This window comes from Anguilla anguilla, chromosome 5, assembly GCF_013347855.1.
Source record: "Anguilla anguilla isolate fAngAng1 chromosome 5, fAngAng1.pri, whole genome shotgun sequence".
Taxonomy (NCBI): Eukaryota; Metazoa; Chordata; class Actinopteri; order Anguilliformes; family Anguillidae; genus Anguilla; species Anguilla anguilla.
Window position 1 is genome coordinate 36,205,043 of NC_049205.1, and position 16,610 is coordinate 36,221,652.

The 16,610-nt window shown below is 46.7% G+C and overlaps 1 protein-coding gene across 2 annotated transcripts in view; it reads left to right on the forward strand.

Annotated features, from left to right (window-relative positions):
* Positions 1 to 16,610, forward strand: part of LOC118228126 (zinc finger protein 469) — a 211,904-nt gene that overhangs the window by 152,722 nt on the left and 42,572 nt on the right. For both annotated transcript variants that reach the window (XM_035419439.1, XM_035419440.1), the window contains one exon: positions 5,325 to 5,452. The gene's annotated coding sequence lies outside the window, so the exon portion shown is untranslated. The remainder of the gene's footprint in view (positions 1 to 5,324; positions 5,453 to 16,610) is intronic.

The following is a 16,610-nucleotide window of genomic DNA, read 5'->3' on the forward strand; positions in this document are numbered from 1 at the left end:
GTCTGAGAGAGATAGAGAGGAGTGTGTGTGCTTGCGCGTGTATTTGTGTGTGTGTGTGTTTGTGTGTGTGTGTGTGTGCGTGTATGTGCGTGTGTGTGTGTGTGTGTGTGTGTGTGTTTGTGTTTCATGTGGTAGTGGTGGGTCTTATTGATTGACCACACCCCCCTCCAATTTATTATTGAGGAATCCCCCTGGTGTGAGAGACAGATTGTGAGCAAGATAATATTTTCAGTATTATAATATTCTGATATTACAATATTTTTTTAAATGATAATATTATCATAATTACTATAATGTTTATACATTAACATTTGTATGCTATACAATACAGTGTGGTTAGTTATTTTGTATACCATTTGATATGCACTACATGGCCAAAAGTATGTGGACACCTGACATCCAACATCTCATCCAAAATTATGGGCATAATATGGAAATGGTCTACCCTTTGCTGCTATAACAACATCCACTCTTCTAGGAAGATTTTATACTAGATGTTGAAGCATTGCTGCAGGGATTTGCTTACATTCAGCCTGAAGAGCATTAGTGAGGATGGGCATTGATTGGGTGACAAGGCCTGGCTCGCAATTGCCTTTCCAATTGATCCCATGTTGGATGGGGTTAAGGTCAGGGCCACAACATTCTTGACAAAACCACCTTTATATGGACCTCACTTTGTGCCTGGGGGCATTATCATGTTGAAACAGGAAAGGGCTTTCCCCAAACTGTTGGGGAAGCGCAGAATTGTCTAGAATGTGATTGCATGCTGTAGAGTTAATTGCCTTCACTGGAACTAAGGGGCGTAGCCCAGACCATGGAAAACAGCCCCAGACCAAGGGGTGTCCAAATACTCTAGTTCAATATAGTATATTCTGCATTTGTTTTCACAATACTGCTGCAATTGTCCTGCCAAGAAACCATTGTAATTTTAATTGACTTCAAGTTAATACCTTTTGAGAAGCAATGCTTTACCTCAGAAAGGGACTGGCCCTGGGTACAGGTAGAGCTGGGTAAAGTTGATAGCTTTACCATAGAACAGGAGTGACATTTAACTGCTGGTAGACTTTGATGATGGGTAGCTTTAGCTTAGAAAGTGGATAACACCTGGCTACTGGTAGGATTTTTGTAAAGGGTTAGCTTTACCTTAGGAACAGGTTTGACGATGGCAACATGTAGGGTTTTTGTAAAGGGTTAGCTTTACCTTAGAAAGAGGTTTGACCCTTGCTACAGGTAGGGTTTTTGTAAAGGGTTAGCTTTACCTTAGAAGCAGGTTTGACGCTGGCTACATGTAGGATTTTTGTAAAGGGTTAGCTTTACCTTAGAAGCAGGTTTGACGCTGGCTACAGGTAGGGTTTTTGTAAAGGGTTAGCTTTACCTTAGAAACAGGTTTGACGCTGGCTACAGGTAGGGTTTTTGTCAAGGGTTAGCTTTACCTTAGAAAGAGGTTTGACCCTTGCTACAGGTAGGGTTTTTGTAAAGGGTTAGCTTTACCTTAGAAAGAAGTTTGACCCTGGCTACTGGTAGCATTTTTGTAAAAAAAAAAAAAAGCTTCACCTTAGCAAGGGGACTGACCCTGGCTACAGGTAGCATTTGAGAAGGCAGGACATTAGCCCTGCGTGACCCCGTGACCAAGGTCACCCGTTTCTCCTGCCCCTGGCCGACTGACCCACACTGGCCTGGGAACGTCCACACTCCTGGGTCCACACGGCGGGGCGAGTACACATCGCCGGGCCGCTAAGTCCACAGTCCCTGGGGTGGCCTGAATTTGCACTGGTGAGACCATCTGTTTGTGGGTGCAGGGGAGGCGGAGGTGGGGGGGCATGACACACCAGGGTGCGATGGCCCTAAGTCACGCCCCTCTCGGTGCTCCGCCAGGGCGCCAGGGTCAGTGTGAAATTCCACGGGAGTCCCCTCCCCCTTTCTGCATCTCCTGCATTGTGAGACACTCTGGATAAGAGCACCTGCTGTGTAAAATAACTACGGAGTAAAATAATGCCATTTCTGTGACTAGGAAGAGGCTGCAGTCATTCTCGTCTGCGTAGCTCTGGTACCCTCATCTGCGCAGCTCTGTCACTCCTCTACCTGCAGAACATTTTCTTTCCTCTGCGGTGTGACAGCGCGTGTGTGTGTGTGTTTGCATGTCTACGTGTGTGTATGTGTGCGCACGTGTGTGTGTGTGTGCGTGCATGTGTGCGCGTTTGTGCGAGTGAGTGTATGCATATAAGAGAGGAAGAGAGACAGCATATGCCCTCTAGGCATTAACCCGATGCCCCTAGACTAACCCGAGCTGGTGAAACCTGGAATTACCATTCTTTAGTTTGCTTTCCTTCATTCTTAGACAGTGAATACTGAAAGCACTGCCTGTACCTTTTCCTACAGTGTTTACTTTGCATGGAAGCTCTAATGGTTCTCAAGTCACACCCTCGTACTCTCTGATTGGCTCAGTGGCTGACCGCGGGTTGCCAATAGCCAGCTGAGGTTCTACGTGCAGGAACTGGGCATATGGCTGCAATCTATGCCTGTTCGTGACTAGCTGCTATGGCAGACTGAGTAGATTTTCTTAGCCAGCCTGCAGGTGGTTATTTCTGTATTGATCAGCATGGCAACGTGTGTTTTACAGCATTATGGTTGATGTGGGTGCCAGCTTTACATTACTGAAAAGTAATGGGGGAAGCTTTATTGGCTGCGCAGTGACAGAGGAAGCTTTAGAGTGCCACACAGTGATGGATGATGCTACACAGTGACGAGGGACATTTTATGCTGCTGCACAGTGATAAGAAGTCGTTTATGTTGTACACCTTGTGTAAACTGCTGCACAGTGACCTGGGACCATTTATACTGTTGTGCAGTGAGGACAAAGTCTTTATATTGCTGTTTACTGACTGTGAGAAACGATGTAAGCTGGACTATCCAATTCCTCACTCTGGCAGTGGGCTCAATCCTTAACTGTCACCACTGAGCAATGCATGTGTGTGTGTGTGTGTGTGTGTGTGTGTGCAAGCTTGTAATTCTGCATGCAGGTATGTGGAGATATGTACATTCGGATGTGTTGGGTAGTTTTGGGGGTGAGGTCAGTTCTCCAGTGAGACTGTTTCTCCTTCCCGGTTGACCTGACACAAGTACCATGACTTCCCCCCTGTTCGTGGAAAACTTAATTATCACTGTGGGGATTTCCTTCATCTTTATCAATGAAGTAACAACTTAAAAGGTATGCAACCAAGTATATTTCTTCTTTTTATGAACATAATTTGAGCCATTTACTTTCATCTGGTGACATCACATCACAAAGACAAGTGGTTAATGCAATTCTCATTGCTCATTAGTATGATAATTGATGAGATTGCCTTGCTAGCACCCTCTAAAATCAAGATTTTTTGTTTATAAAAAGAGCTTTTTTAGACACCAGGTTTTCAGACAAGACAATTTTTCTGACTTTAACAAGATCAGAGTTGGGGGTCACATCATTTTTCAGATGGGACCAGTTCTCAAAGTGAATAAAGAGGAAAGTCATGTTGCAGGCTGAAGCGAAGGACACTGGCTTGGTTTTAAGAATAAAGCCCTGCACATTGGCGCTGAGGACGCCCAGTGGTGGAGAGCAGTACTGCAGCAGCATCGGTCCCTGTTGTCTCGGTTGGACGCCGGACTGAAACAGTTGAGACAGCTGGTTGTTATTCATGCATTGTTTTTCACGTTCTGCTCCGGAATTAATTGAATTCCCATCATTTTGATTTATGTGCTATACATAATAATGCATTACCGAAGCAACTTAGACATCAAAGTCCTAGTTTCCATGCTAGAATTTAAATGGGAAAGCGCTCTAGGTTATGGATTTTTTTTGTTCTGGGTTGTTGTGAAGTTAGGCATTTCTAAGCGCTAAAGGCTGGTTGTGTTATGTTTCATTTCCCCCAGACACAGCTGTGCGGCTGTGCTGGTTCTGAGGCACGGGGCGATACAGTTTGAATGCCGCTCTGTGAGCCCTTTACAGCAGCGCTTCCACGGATTGAGAGATTGCTGTTGTGTTTCTGTTTTGCTGTCAGTTGTTTTGTGCAGATGCTCATCAGTATAGCTTCAAAACTTTGAAAGGTTTGGCTTTGAAATGCACCCCTCCCCCTACATGCTGTATCTGATCATGTACCTTCTCTGTTCTATAGCCCCTCTCCTTCTGTTCTATACCCTCTCTTTACTGTGGTTTACTGACTCTCTCTGTTATATACCTCCTCTCCCTCTGATCTATACCCCTTTTCTCTCCCTGATCTATACTCTCTCTCCCTCTGTTCTATACCCCGTTTATACCCATTCTCCCCTCATTCTATACCCTCTCTCCCTCCAGTTCTCTACCTCTTCTCCCCCCCCCGCTTCTCTACCCTCCCGTTCCCCATGTTCTATACCCTCTCTCTGTTCTGTACACCTTCTACCCCCCGCCCTCCCCCCCCCCCCCCCAGCCTGCAGGGAGTCAGACAGGGTGCTGGACAGGCTTAGTCAGACACAGTGTGGTCTGGTCTGGATTGGAGAATATGATGAGTGGCTGCAGGAGTATAAAAAAGGCACAACTGCTGCTCTCTGTTCCAGTCTGTTTTGTCTGTGGGCTCAAAAACCTGATTTAAATTATTTTACTCCTTTTCTCCATCCTGTTTTTTCCCTTCATTAGAATAACTGTTCCCTTCCATCCTCTTCCTTCCCCCCCTCCCCCCCTCTCTCTCTCACTGTCGCTCCCTCTCTCTGTCTAACCAACCCTCCCTCTCCGTGGTGCAATTGAAATGACAGCAGGTAAACAGTTTCCACAAACACTCCAGAATTCCCAGCTCCCTCTGCTCATTCTGTCTGCATTCCCTACGTCTCCCGTCTTCCTACCTCGCTCTTTTATATTTATCTCTTTTCTCCCTCCCTGTCACACTCTCTTCTTCCTTCTCTTTCTCTCTTCCTCCTTCTCTCTTTCTTTTCCTCTCTTTCATCCCCTTCTCTTTTCCTCACGCTCTTTTTCTCTTTCACTTCCTTCCTCTTTTTGGTCCCCCCCCCTCTCTCTCTCTCTCTCTCTCTCTCTCTCTCTCTCTCTCTCTCTCTCTCTCTCTCTCTCTCTCTCTCTCTCTCTCTCTCTCTCTCCCTCCCTCTCTCCCTCTCTCTCCTCAGTTCCAGCTTCCTCCTCCACGTTGCACGGTGTTGGCACGCTGTTAGGGCTGTGGAGGTTTTCTTTGGCAGATAAATCACTTTCTCCTTGGCCGGGGCTGTCTGTGCCTGCCAATCTAAATGGGAGCGCGCTACTGGCTGGGTGTGTGGAAGGGGGCGTGTCCTGGGCTGGTAATGAAGACTTCTCTTTTCATCCCCAGTTTAGAGACGCTGAGCGTACGGCCCGGCTGCAGCTGCAGAGCTCTCCACCACGCCACATTCCTCCCAGATAAACAGAGTCAGATATGAGGCTTTCCCCTTGCTCTGGCCGTCAGCTGCTCCGCCTGAGGTAAGGCCTGATTCCTCAATCTCACCCGCTCTGCTCCTGGCTTGCTGTCTTGTTTCTTTGTTTGTTGTCCCTTGTTGCTATCCCCCCACAGACACAAATCTGCCCCCCCCTACCCCCCCCCCCCCCCCCCCCCCCCCCCCCCCCCCCCCCCCAACCTCAGAATGTGCTTTCTGTTTTCTGATTCCTGTGCGTAACAGCCACAGATGCTGACAGCCTTTTAATTGTGACTCACAGAAATGACAGGCTGGGCATTTTTATTACAGCTGCTGTCCAAATGTCTGGGTTAATAAGGGCAGGTATGAAAAAGGGTTTGTTGGGAGTTGAGCCTCTCAGAATTCGGGATGGGTGTGTGTGCGTGTGTGTGTTTGTGGGTGTGTGTGGGCGGGTGTGGGTGTGAACGCGTGTGTGTGCATGCTTGTGTGATGTGGTTTTATACTGAGAGGTATTTGTACAATTTTTTGAAGGAGGACTTTGTTTCAAATCTGGAATTATTGCAGATGCTGCTTGTGAATATTTAAATGTTGCATTCATGCTTTTTCTTATGGGAGGAAGAGACTGAGTGTGTGCCAGGGGGTCATAATGGCAGGTCAGTGGCGGCTTACTGAATGGGGATAATAGTGTCTGGATTGGGAAAGGGCTGCTTTTTATAAGCATATACTGTAGAATGGCCTGTCCTTTATGGATATGGGACAAGGCTGCACATTTTAAACATGGACATGGGACTGGGCTTCTCTTTATAAACATGGACATGGCACGTGGCTGAACTTTTTAAACATGGACGCAGGACAGGGCTGTCTTTTATAAACATGGACATGAGACAGGGCTGCACATTTTAAACATGGACACAAGACAAGGCTTCTCTTCATAAAAATGGATGTAGGACAGGGCTGTCCTTTATAAACATGGACATGGGACAGGGCTTCTAACTGTAAGCATGGACATGGGACAGGGCCTCCCTTCAGAAGCATGGACATGGGACAGGGTGCCCTTAATAAGCATGGAAATTGGACAGGGCTGAATTTTTTAAAATGTTGACTTAGGACAGGTCTGCCCTTTATACATATGAACTGGGGGTCAGGGACATTGATGACAGTTTTTCCTGACGTATTTGGGTCAAAACTCCAAAATCAGCGGACCAACCCACTTCGATAGAGAGTCCGATGGAAACGGTTACCATGCGCCGGTCTACTTCCTACAGTACTTCCCCCATGTGTTACAGCTCAAAGGCCGGATTCACACTTCCTAGAACTACTCTGAGGTCAATAGCGATTCTTATTTCTGGTTCTATCCATCGTTTCTGTCTCCTTCTAACCCATGCGAACAGGCAGCCAGACTTCTGCGTAATGGCCTTTTCCGAAGTCCTGCCTGGAAATATTCGTAGATGTGCTTTTCGGGGGCCCTAAGTGACTTTCCATTAGCCGCTGCCGAGCCCTGAGAATTATGCTTTCCCAAACGTTCTGCTGAATAGCGTACAGTAGCCTGCCCTAATTCAAAAAACACAAACCTTTACTGCCGCGGCAAAGAGCAGCCTCTCTGTGCTCTGCAGGAATGAACTTACCAGAGCTTACTGAATGGAGCAAAACAGAAAAAGAGAATGTATATATATATATATATATATAGAGAGAGAGAGAGAGAGAAAGAGAGGGGAGAGAGAAAGAGAGTGTTTTTATAGTGTGTCAGAGACCATGTTAGTGAAGCGTGGAAGACACTATAGTGTGTTTAGTTTCTGGCCTGTTGAAGACTACTCTGTGGCGGCACCCCATGTTGCACACACATGCACAATGGACTCATGTTACCTCTTTTCATTTGATTTCCAGATTTCTTTATCCAGGGCAACATTTAAGTCAAACGTTTATTGATATGTGTTTATAAAGCTGGATATTGTTTTACGGTATTTCATTTTACATGCCTCACTGGAGGAAACAGCAGCAGCACAGTGGGAATCAAACCTACAACCATCTGGTTGCAGCTCATTTCCAAAGTGCTGCTGCGTAATGCTATGCGCATCGTGCACTGCACGCGCACGCACACACAGACACACACACACACACACGCGCACAGTACGGGGGCATTTCCTGGTGCTCTCAGAAGGTTTGTGGATGTGTAATAAATGGGATTTGGGGGTTGTGGTTCCCCTTGACAGAGAGCAGGTTCGGCTCACTGTTAATGTGAAACACATGATGCACAGGAAAAGAACCTCTCACATTTAATTCTTTAAATCTCCTTTCGTCGAAAGAGAACGCACCCACGACACACTCGCCACACCCGATTGCGATTCGAGCGCAGGATGCGCAGGGAACGCGTTTGAGACACACATATGCACGCGTAGCGCTCAGAAAAGTTAGGCCGAGCTCAGAACACATGCAAAGGACACAACACGTGCAGAAAGGACACAGCACATTCAGAATACAATAGATGCACTCATAATGGCCTGCCTGGCAGAGGGAAGAATGACAGATTATCTGTGACTGGTGGCATCCTGTATGGAGCTCTGCTAGGGTGTCAGGTGACTGTTTTGGTTTGGAGCTCCTGTCCATCTCCCTCTTGAAGAGAGAGGCAGCAGGGGGTCTGTGTGTAATTTCCCCTGTGAGTCATCACAAAAAGTGTTGGGAGATTAGAGACTGGGAAACTGGTCAAGACTTAGAGAGACTGGAAGAGACTGGAAGAGACTGAGAGAGACTGGAGGAGACAGAGAGACTGAGAGAGACTGGGAAACTGGTAAAGACTTAGAGAGACTGTAAGAGATTGAGAGAGACTAGAGGAGACTGAGAGAGACTGGATGAGTCTGGGAGGGACTGGGAGAGATTAGACTGGGGCAGACTGGGAGGCAGTAGAGACTGGGAGAGACAGGGAGAGTACAGACCATGGAGTAGACTGGTGGAGAAAAAATACAACGAGAGACTGAGTAGACTGGAGCAGACTGAGAGATTGGAGACAGAATGGAGGAGAAAAAACTGGGACAGACCGGGAGAGTTTGTTGTACCTTCCCTCTGCTGCTGTGTGTTTAAACGTGTGCCCCGTTCTATTCTAGCCCTGCCGATTGGACAGTATTTACACGTTTGCGCTGTCGTCCAGAGGAATTCCATGTGTTGCGACTGTTTGGGGGAAACAGTCAAAGCTTTCATTAAAAGCCACTGCTTTCCAGGAGGATGGCAGTCCCGGTGTGACCTCATTCAACCCCCCGGTCTGCTCAGGTGATCACCAGCAGCAGCTGTTCCTGTGGCATTATTGACAGACCGTGGGGGGTTCCAACAATGCTGTTTGCTGGGGCTGTTTTCTGTTTGCTGAGAGGTTGACAATGCCTGCTGGTTCAGAGCCCCCCCAGCAGAATTCAGCTTTTGCGAGCGAAATCCCCCACGCAAGGGGCTACAGAAAGCTATGCACACATCGTTCTTAGCGGGCTGCGCAACCAGCCTCTCTCTGGCCTGTTCTCCTCAGGATTTGGAGCTTTTTCATGGCTGAGAGCACCAGTGAAAATAGGTGCAAATAACATTGTTTAAGCATGTTCTTAGTTTGTCTTTCTTTTGTTTAAGTAGGTGTGTCTCTTTAGCTTCGTGTGATCTCTCTTTAGCTTCGGCGTGTTTCACTTCTGTCTCAGTGTCAGTTGTTAGCAGTAGCGTGTTTATCCATTTAGACTTAGTGCGCCTTCTTTAGCCTAAGCGTCCCTAGTTTCATCGTGTCTGTCTCTAGTTTCATCGATTGTTCAGCTTTAGCCTGTCTCGCTTTAGCCTCAGTGTCTCTCTTCAGGTTTCATCCCATTTGAGTCTCCTTAGTTGCAGTGTGCCTCTTAGCCTCAGTGTGTCTCTTTTTAGTCACACTGAGAGTAAAGAGGGAAAGACTGTGACTAAAGAGAGACACGCCGAGGCGTCTCGGTGCATCTCTTTATTCTCAGCACGCTCTGTATCCGTAGTCTCAATGTCCTGCGCATAGCAGGCATATATGAACTGTAGGGAAGATATGGCCGCGACTGTAGCAGCGCATGGCCACTGCTGATAATGGGAGTCCTGCAGCTTGTTGACAGGATAAGGGGAGAGATACTCCATGCTGGACTCCGCAGGTGTCCCTTCCTGGACTGTTGTTTTAGGTTGCGCAGTGTTTCTGTAGCCCCGAGAACGGTGTCCCGCTACATGTTAACACAGTATTAAATCATCTCTTGTCAGCAGCATTATCATAAGATTGTTGATCCTGGAACCCTGGGATCCAGACTGTTCCAAATCCTGATTCCTTGTGCATTGCATAACCGCAACGCACATCTCTGAGAATGTCATTAGATTTTAGGTTGCAATCAATTTATTTTCCTGGTTGTCGTTTGCCGCCTGGTAGAATTTATTTGAACATCTTTCGACCGGGTTTGATTTCATACATTGACCGTTGAAGATGCGTTCCAGCTCAGATAGCTTTGGGAGTGGATGTTCTGTCTTTATCTTGATCTTGATTTTGAAGTCTGAAGTATGAGACCCAATGGCTTAAGACAGCAGGGCTGAGGGGCCTATAAGCCAGGGGTGTTTGAGGAACATAGATGGACTCCTGATAGCGGAAGCAAGTGGGGCCGTGGTAGAATTAGCGGATTTACGGGAAAGTGGAGGTCGGCCGCCGATCTCCGGCTGGGACGTGAGCCTGAATATAAAGCGCCCGTCCTCGGAGAAACAGATCCGCAGGTGTGACAAAAAAAAAGGGGGGGGGGGGGTTGGGCGGGGGCAGATCCAGGGCCCTGGAGCAAGATGGATTTTCCTGATGAAACCCTTGGAAAAACAAACCCAAGCCATCCGTGTCAGCGGCTTTCGGCCTGCCATTCACCCGACAAAGGGAGCCTGACGAGCGGATCATCTCCCGGCCCTTAAACGCCCCTCCGAACACGGCCTTTTCATTCAGGGCTTAGGAGAATTTTTTGTTGGAGTTTAGCGCCGGAGCTGCCGGGGCCATTACACCTGGATACAGGAGGAAGCACTCCGAGGAGTAGGGGAAGGGCTGGGGGGTGGGGGGGGGGAATTCTGATCTGCAGCTCCTGATGTTCTGGGGTGGGTTCAGCCGGTGTTTTGCGCCCCGCCTGGGGTCTGCCGTTAGACGGAGGATAAGGGGTAGGAGTAAATTGAAAAGCAGCTCGCTATTCCAGGGGTTTGCCAGGTGTCTCGCGTGTAACAGTGGAGCAGCCCGTTTCCGGCGGCTTCTCCAAAGGCGTGGCGGGGCTATGCGTGGCTCGCAGAGGAGTCTGCCTTCGCCTGACGTTTGTTTATTTCATCACTTCGGAGCAAAACAACATGCACGATGGCATTTGTAGCTAATACCGCTGAGGCACAGCTGCTAACTCTGCCAGTGAACTCGTCAGACTGTTTTTTTTTTTTTTTTTTTTGCCTTATTTGAGAATTCTTTCTGGGTCACGGGCTTCCTGATGCACGTGCATTATCCTCGGGAGTGATGACAGAGTCACTTCAGTTCATTGTGTTAAACTCAGATGCCTCTCAGTGGCCTGTCAGCGGGATGTGGTGTTTTAGATTTCCGATCGCTCTGGGATCGGCGTGGACAGTATGTTAGAGTCCCGACTCTTCTGGGATCGGTGCGGACCATATATTAGATTCCGGGATGTTTAGAGATCAGTACGTCCAGTTCTTTAGATTCCTCGGGGATTGGTGTGGAGCGGGTGTCTAGATTCCACAGGAAAGTGTACAGTAGTTAATGTGCCACAGCTGACACAGCATCTGCACTTTGTTTTAGGTAATCCTGGAACCTTTCCAGTTCTCTGGCGTTATCACACTGGGTCCCACCTCTGTCACTCCTTCTGTCTGATTCCCTTCTTTTCTTTGTCTCTCTCACTCCCTCCTTCCTGCTCTCCCAGTTGCCATAATATGAGAAACTCGAAGGAGATGCTCCACTTCCATGGGCACAGAGACCAAGCACACATTTGTATATTCGCAGCCCTGTGAGTGAGTGAGTCCCCAGAGACATAAGCACACATCCTGATTATTAAACCATGTGGTCGCAGTCTCCTCTTGCACTTCCTTATAGCATAGTCGGTTCTACGAGGGTGCAAAAGCATGCATTGCACCATCAGTCCAGTTTAGTTAAAATAATATGAAGCACTGTCTGGCTACTTGCCGATAGGTTCGGTGGAATCAATGCATACAGGGAGTGATTCTTTTTTCCTCAGAAGTAGTGAGACAGACAAATTGCTGACGAGGAAGTGACAGAAATGTGTCTGGTTTGTTAAGGTTATCTCATTGCTTATTAAAACTGAACTATGTTAAGTTCATGAGAACTCACCCCGAACATTTTTCCTGTAAAATCAACTTGAAAGAACGTGTGGCTAAATGAATTGTTTACTTATGAATTCATTTTATGTTACTTAAAGAGGGTCTGAGCATGAAAACAGTAGCATTAGTCAATGTCTGGCATTTCTCCTAGATTACCTAAATTCTGTTTTATCATGAAGTTGCTTCAGTGTAACAGATTTTTTAAAGTAGCTGTAGTTAACTACTTTTCTCTTATTGGTAGCTGTGCTACAGTTTAACTACTTCCAGAGTCGGGTAATTGGTAGCTTAGTTAACTACATTTTTAAAGGTGCTTCCCCAACACTGATTATTTCACTATATTTCCACAGCATATTAAGATGGATTGTAAAACTTGAATGGACGTTCTTAAATTGTGTTTTTGTTGAAACTTGTTTTTTTAATTCAAATGTAGGCCTGTTTCCCACAAAAATACAGTTGCAGTGTGATAATTATTTTTGTTATTTTCATACTTTTAAAAAATAACCAGAATGCAGGAAACTTAGTCCTTGAAATTCAAATTTTTCTGTGGGTTAATACTTTAGCTTCTGCTAACACAAAAAACAACAATGGGGCACCATTTCATAAACCAATTAGTTTCACATAAAGTGTCCATTGGTGCCGTCCAATGTCCATGCTCCACCTGAATGAGAACTAAGAGACAGCATGACATAGTGGCCTTTATGTTCTCTAGCTCTGAGACCACAACGTGCCACACACTGTAAATTAAAGTCAAAAGGATAATATACAAAAAACAATAATGACCTCAATACATTAAACAATAGTCTCAAACATCTCACATATTGAAACCCCTCAGACACGGCGGACATCTTGCTTGTGAAGGAATCACACTTCGTTGTGAGCCGAGTGCCTGAGCTCCTGGTCTTTTCTTCTTCAGCGACCTCAAAATCAGTTTCCTCATTCCAGGAATACTGGGAGACTGTGCAAGATGCTTAACTCTACAAACAAGCGTAGTGCTAGGTTAATGCTGGGGAACCGGATGGGTCTAATGTTTTTTCCATGTCATACGCCAGGTTACAGCATTTAAAAATTCCATAGTTGAAAAATTGTAACTAAGTGAAATAAAATAACAATGCATGGACAATAAAAATCAATTGCAGATGTTTGTTATAAATAGGCTATATAAATAGGTCCTGAAGTTTTCTCGGTAAATATGAGCTTTAATGCTTCTTTAGAATAGTATCGCTCACTGACCTCTCTGTGCTTGGGGAGTTAACTTATTGTGAAAAATTCTTTTAATGTGGATTGTTTCCATGGAAATATTACTGTCCCTAGTAATGTGTATTGGCAGGCAGTCTTCTCCACCAGCTGTGCCTTCACTTTTTTCTCCTTTCTCTCTATGGTTCATCTCTGGTTGGCCTCGGAGAAACATATTTGAAGGATATGTTCTTCGCATGTTCTTAGCATGGAATTAGACCTGTGAAGGATAGAGCTCTGTTTGGGTTGTGCCTAGGGAGCTGCGTTTAATTCAGAATGGAAATAGGGTCTTAGTGTGGAATATCCCTTTGTTGCTGTGATATTGGAAATGAATGCATGTACGCTGTAAGGTAGCGGTTACATGTTTGCCTGCTGTAATGTTGCTGGTGACTATGTCCTATACCATAATGCTGTGGATGCTCGAATGTGACTCCACTAAATGGTTGCCTGAACGAATGGGGTTCTTTGCTGTCATTTTCTTTGTGAATGAATGTGTGCTGTAAAGTTGCTGCTGAATGACTGTCCGTGCTGTAATGTTATAAGTGAATGAATGTACCGCCCCTGTAACATGGTGGGTGAATGAGTGTGTCTGTGCTGTAATGTTGTGGTGAATGAATGTGACTCTGCTGTTGCATTGTATCTTAGGTTAATCAATGCACCCCTACTGTTAAGTTGTGGTGAATGAATCTGTCTGTACTGTTAAGTTGTGGTGAATGAACGTGTCTGTACTGTTATGTTGAGGCTGAATGAATGTGTCTGTACTGTTAAGTTGTGGTGAATGAAAGTGTCTGTACTGCTATGCTGTGGGTGTATTAATGTGTTTGTACCGTTTGTACTGAATGACTGTGGCCACATGTGATCACAAACCCCATAGATCTGAGACACATGTAAGGGTCAGCGAGGCTCAGCCCAGTAAAAACCACACCACTGCGAGTCTGTTTCTTTTCTACAGTGGGCATGGAAAGGGCGGGGGGCGAGGGGGGGGGGGGTATGGCTAGACACCAGTCAGAAGTTGTGTTGCATAAGCGGTACAAAATTGTTAAAGGAGCTCCCAGGAGGAATCATATAGTAAAAAAGGACGAGGGGGATTGGCGGGGGGGGATTTGATTACCAAGATGCTGAGCCGTAAGGATCTGGCTCGCACCCATGCGGCCCGGCCAAGCAGTTTGTACCATTACGCACGCGGCGGGGCGGCATGATTTATTGCCTTTTTAACACGCTTGTGCAACGCGGCCTGTTTGGGTTAGCGCGGTGGGTAGTTACGCTGACGAGAATGTCATGTCTGGAAGCGGCAGGGATGTAATTATGAATTAGCCTCGCGTTCCTGCGGCCTGTCTCCTGATGTACCGGAGCGGGGGCCGCACGCCGCGTCGGCAGACGCAGGGCGCGCACGCGGCCCGACGCCGGGCTCGGGGGCTCTGACACTAAGGGGGGCCCGGGGAGAGAGCGCGCGGACTAGGGGGGGGGGAGGCAGGGGGTTGTCTGAAAATACCAAGCGTCATGAGAAATCTTTCTTTCTGCCGCTCTGCTGAGGGAGGTAGGCTTTCGGGAGGCGGGAGAAATAACTTCCGCTTTCAATTGTCTGGAATCTGAAATACAGTCTTCATCTGTCTGCCACCCGCTTGGGCGGGCGGTTAGCCGAAGAGGGAGAGCGAGAGAGAGAGAGAGAGAGAGAGAAAGAAAGGCACATAAACTGGAGCCGTGGTGCCGTCTGCTTTTAAGCTCAAAGACCGAGGCTGTCAGTTTGTTCCGCTCTCAAAACAGCACCTCCTTTCAGCGAGGACAGCGAGAACGTCATCTTTCCACACCTACTGGGCACGGGGACTCACTGCTGCTAGAAAAACACCAGGCGCTTTGAGCGGCTAAAATAAGCACGCCACAATATTGGGCCTTTAGCCTTTGGTTTAACGATGAGCAATAGGTCACAGTGACTGAGCACCGGTCGAATGGAGCGGTATACCTTCTCAGCTCCTGCCTTGCTTCATAGTGCTGCTTTAAAAGAGGTGCTAAATCACTGATTAAAATGCGTTTCAGAAACTTAATAGTGTTTTTCTTCGGTGCTAATATTATTTTTTCTGTCCCTCTGAGATTCGTATAACAAGCTTTGCCGTTTCTTCAGCTATAGCTCTTCCGAGAGTCTTGGAGAGGGCTTCTCTGCTTCTTGAACGTTCTCTAAAATTTGGGCCCAGTAGCTTTGCTATTCAAAGTATTTGTTTCCTGCCAGTATTCCTGTGCTTTGCTGAGGAATGCTAGTAATGTTTGATACCAAAGTGTCACTGAAAGGGCAAGTTCTGTTCCGGTATACAGTGACTTTTACTCCGGTGAGGAGTTTATTGCAGTGCCCTTAACCCCTGTGAGGATTGTAGCTTTTATTTAGGTCAGGAGTATAGTACAGTAACGTTTACTCAAGCTGGAGGCCCCCATTTTGACAGCCTTGTACCTCACATTAGCAGACGCTGTGCTTTACAGTAGACAGACGAAGGATTTCAGACATAATTTAAGAGCAGACTCTTTTTTGTGGTCGCTCTTCTGTAAATTGCATCCCTAGTTGCGGAAAATGTAGGTGGAGTGTGTCTGTTTGACGGCGCACGAAAGAGAGGGGGGAGTGACGTGTGTGCGTGAGAGTGTACGTGTTGGATATGTTTATGTGTGTCTGATTGAGTGTGTCTGTGTCTGTTTCTATGCGTGGAAGCGAGTGTATATCGGTTTGTCTGTGTTTGTGAGTGAGTGGGAATTTAATCTGTGTGTGTGTGTGTCAGAGAGGGTGAGTGTGTGCGCAAAGGTGTTCTTTTACTAGAGCTCGCTGTGGTGCTGTAGAGGTGGTGCTCAGATTTATCAGTTCAGTTTTCACCAAGGATACAGCCACTGTGGAGCAAAGATGATAAATGGCCTGGAGGTCTCTGTGCCTGGACCACCAGCTGCACAATTCACTGGCTTCACAGACCCTGTCTGCTGTTCAGTCTCTGCGCAGCATGACCACTGTCTGTATGAAGTGAGTGGTAGCTCTCACATAACGTATAGACTGCAGTTGTTCTCCCTCTCTCTGCCTCACTCACAACGTAGTGTGCACTATGCCTGTCTCACACAGCACAGTGTGCACTATGCCTGTCTCACACAGCATAGTGTGTACTATGCCTGTCTCACACAGTATAGTGTGCACTATGCCTGTCTCACACAGCACAGTGTGTACTATGCCTGTCTCACACAGTATAGTGTGCACTATGCATGTTTCACTCAGTATAGTGTGCATTATGCATGTCTCACTCAGTATAGTGTGCACTATGCATGTCTCACTCAGTATAGTGTGCACTATGCATGTCTCACTCGGTATAGTGTGTGCTGTGCCTGGCTCACACAGTATAGTGTGCACTATGCATGTTTCACTCAGTATAGTGTGCACTATGCCTGTCTCACACAGCACAGTGTGCACTATGCCTGTCTCACACAGCATAGTGTGCACTATGCATGTTTCACTCAGTATAGTGTGCACTATGCATGTTTCACTCAGTATAGTGTGCACTATGCATGTTTCACTCAGTATAGTGTGCACTATGCATGTCTCACTCAGTATAGTGTGCATTATGCATGTCTCACTCAGTATAGTGTGCACTATGCATGTCTCACTCAGTATAGTGTGCATTATGCATGTCTCACTCAGTATAGTGTGCACTATGCAT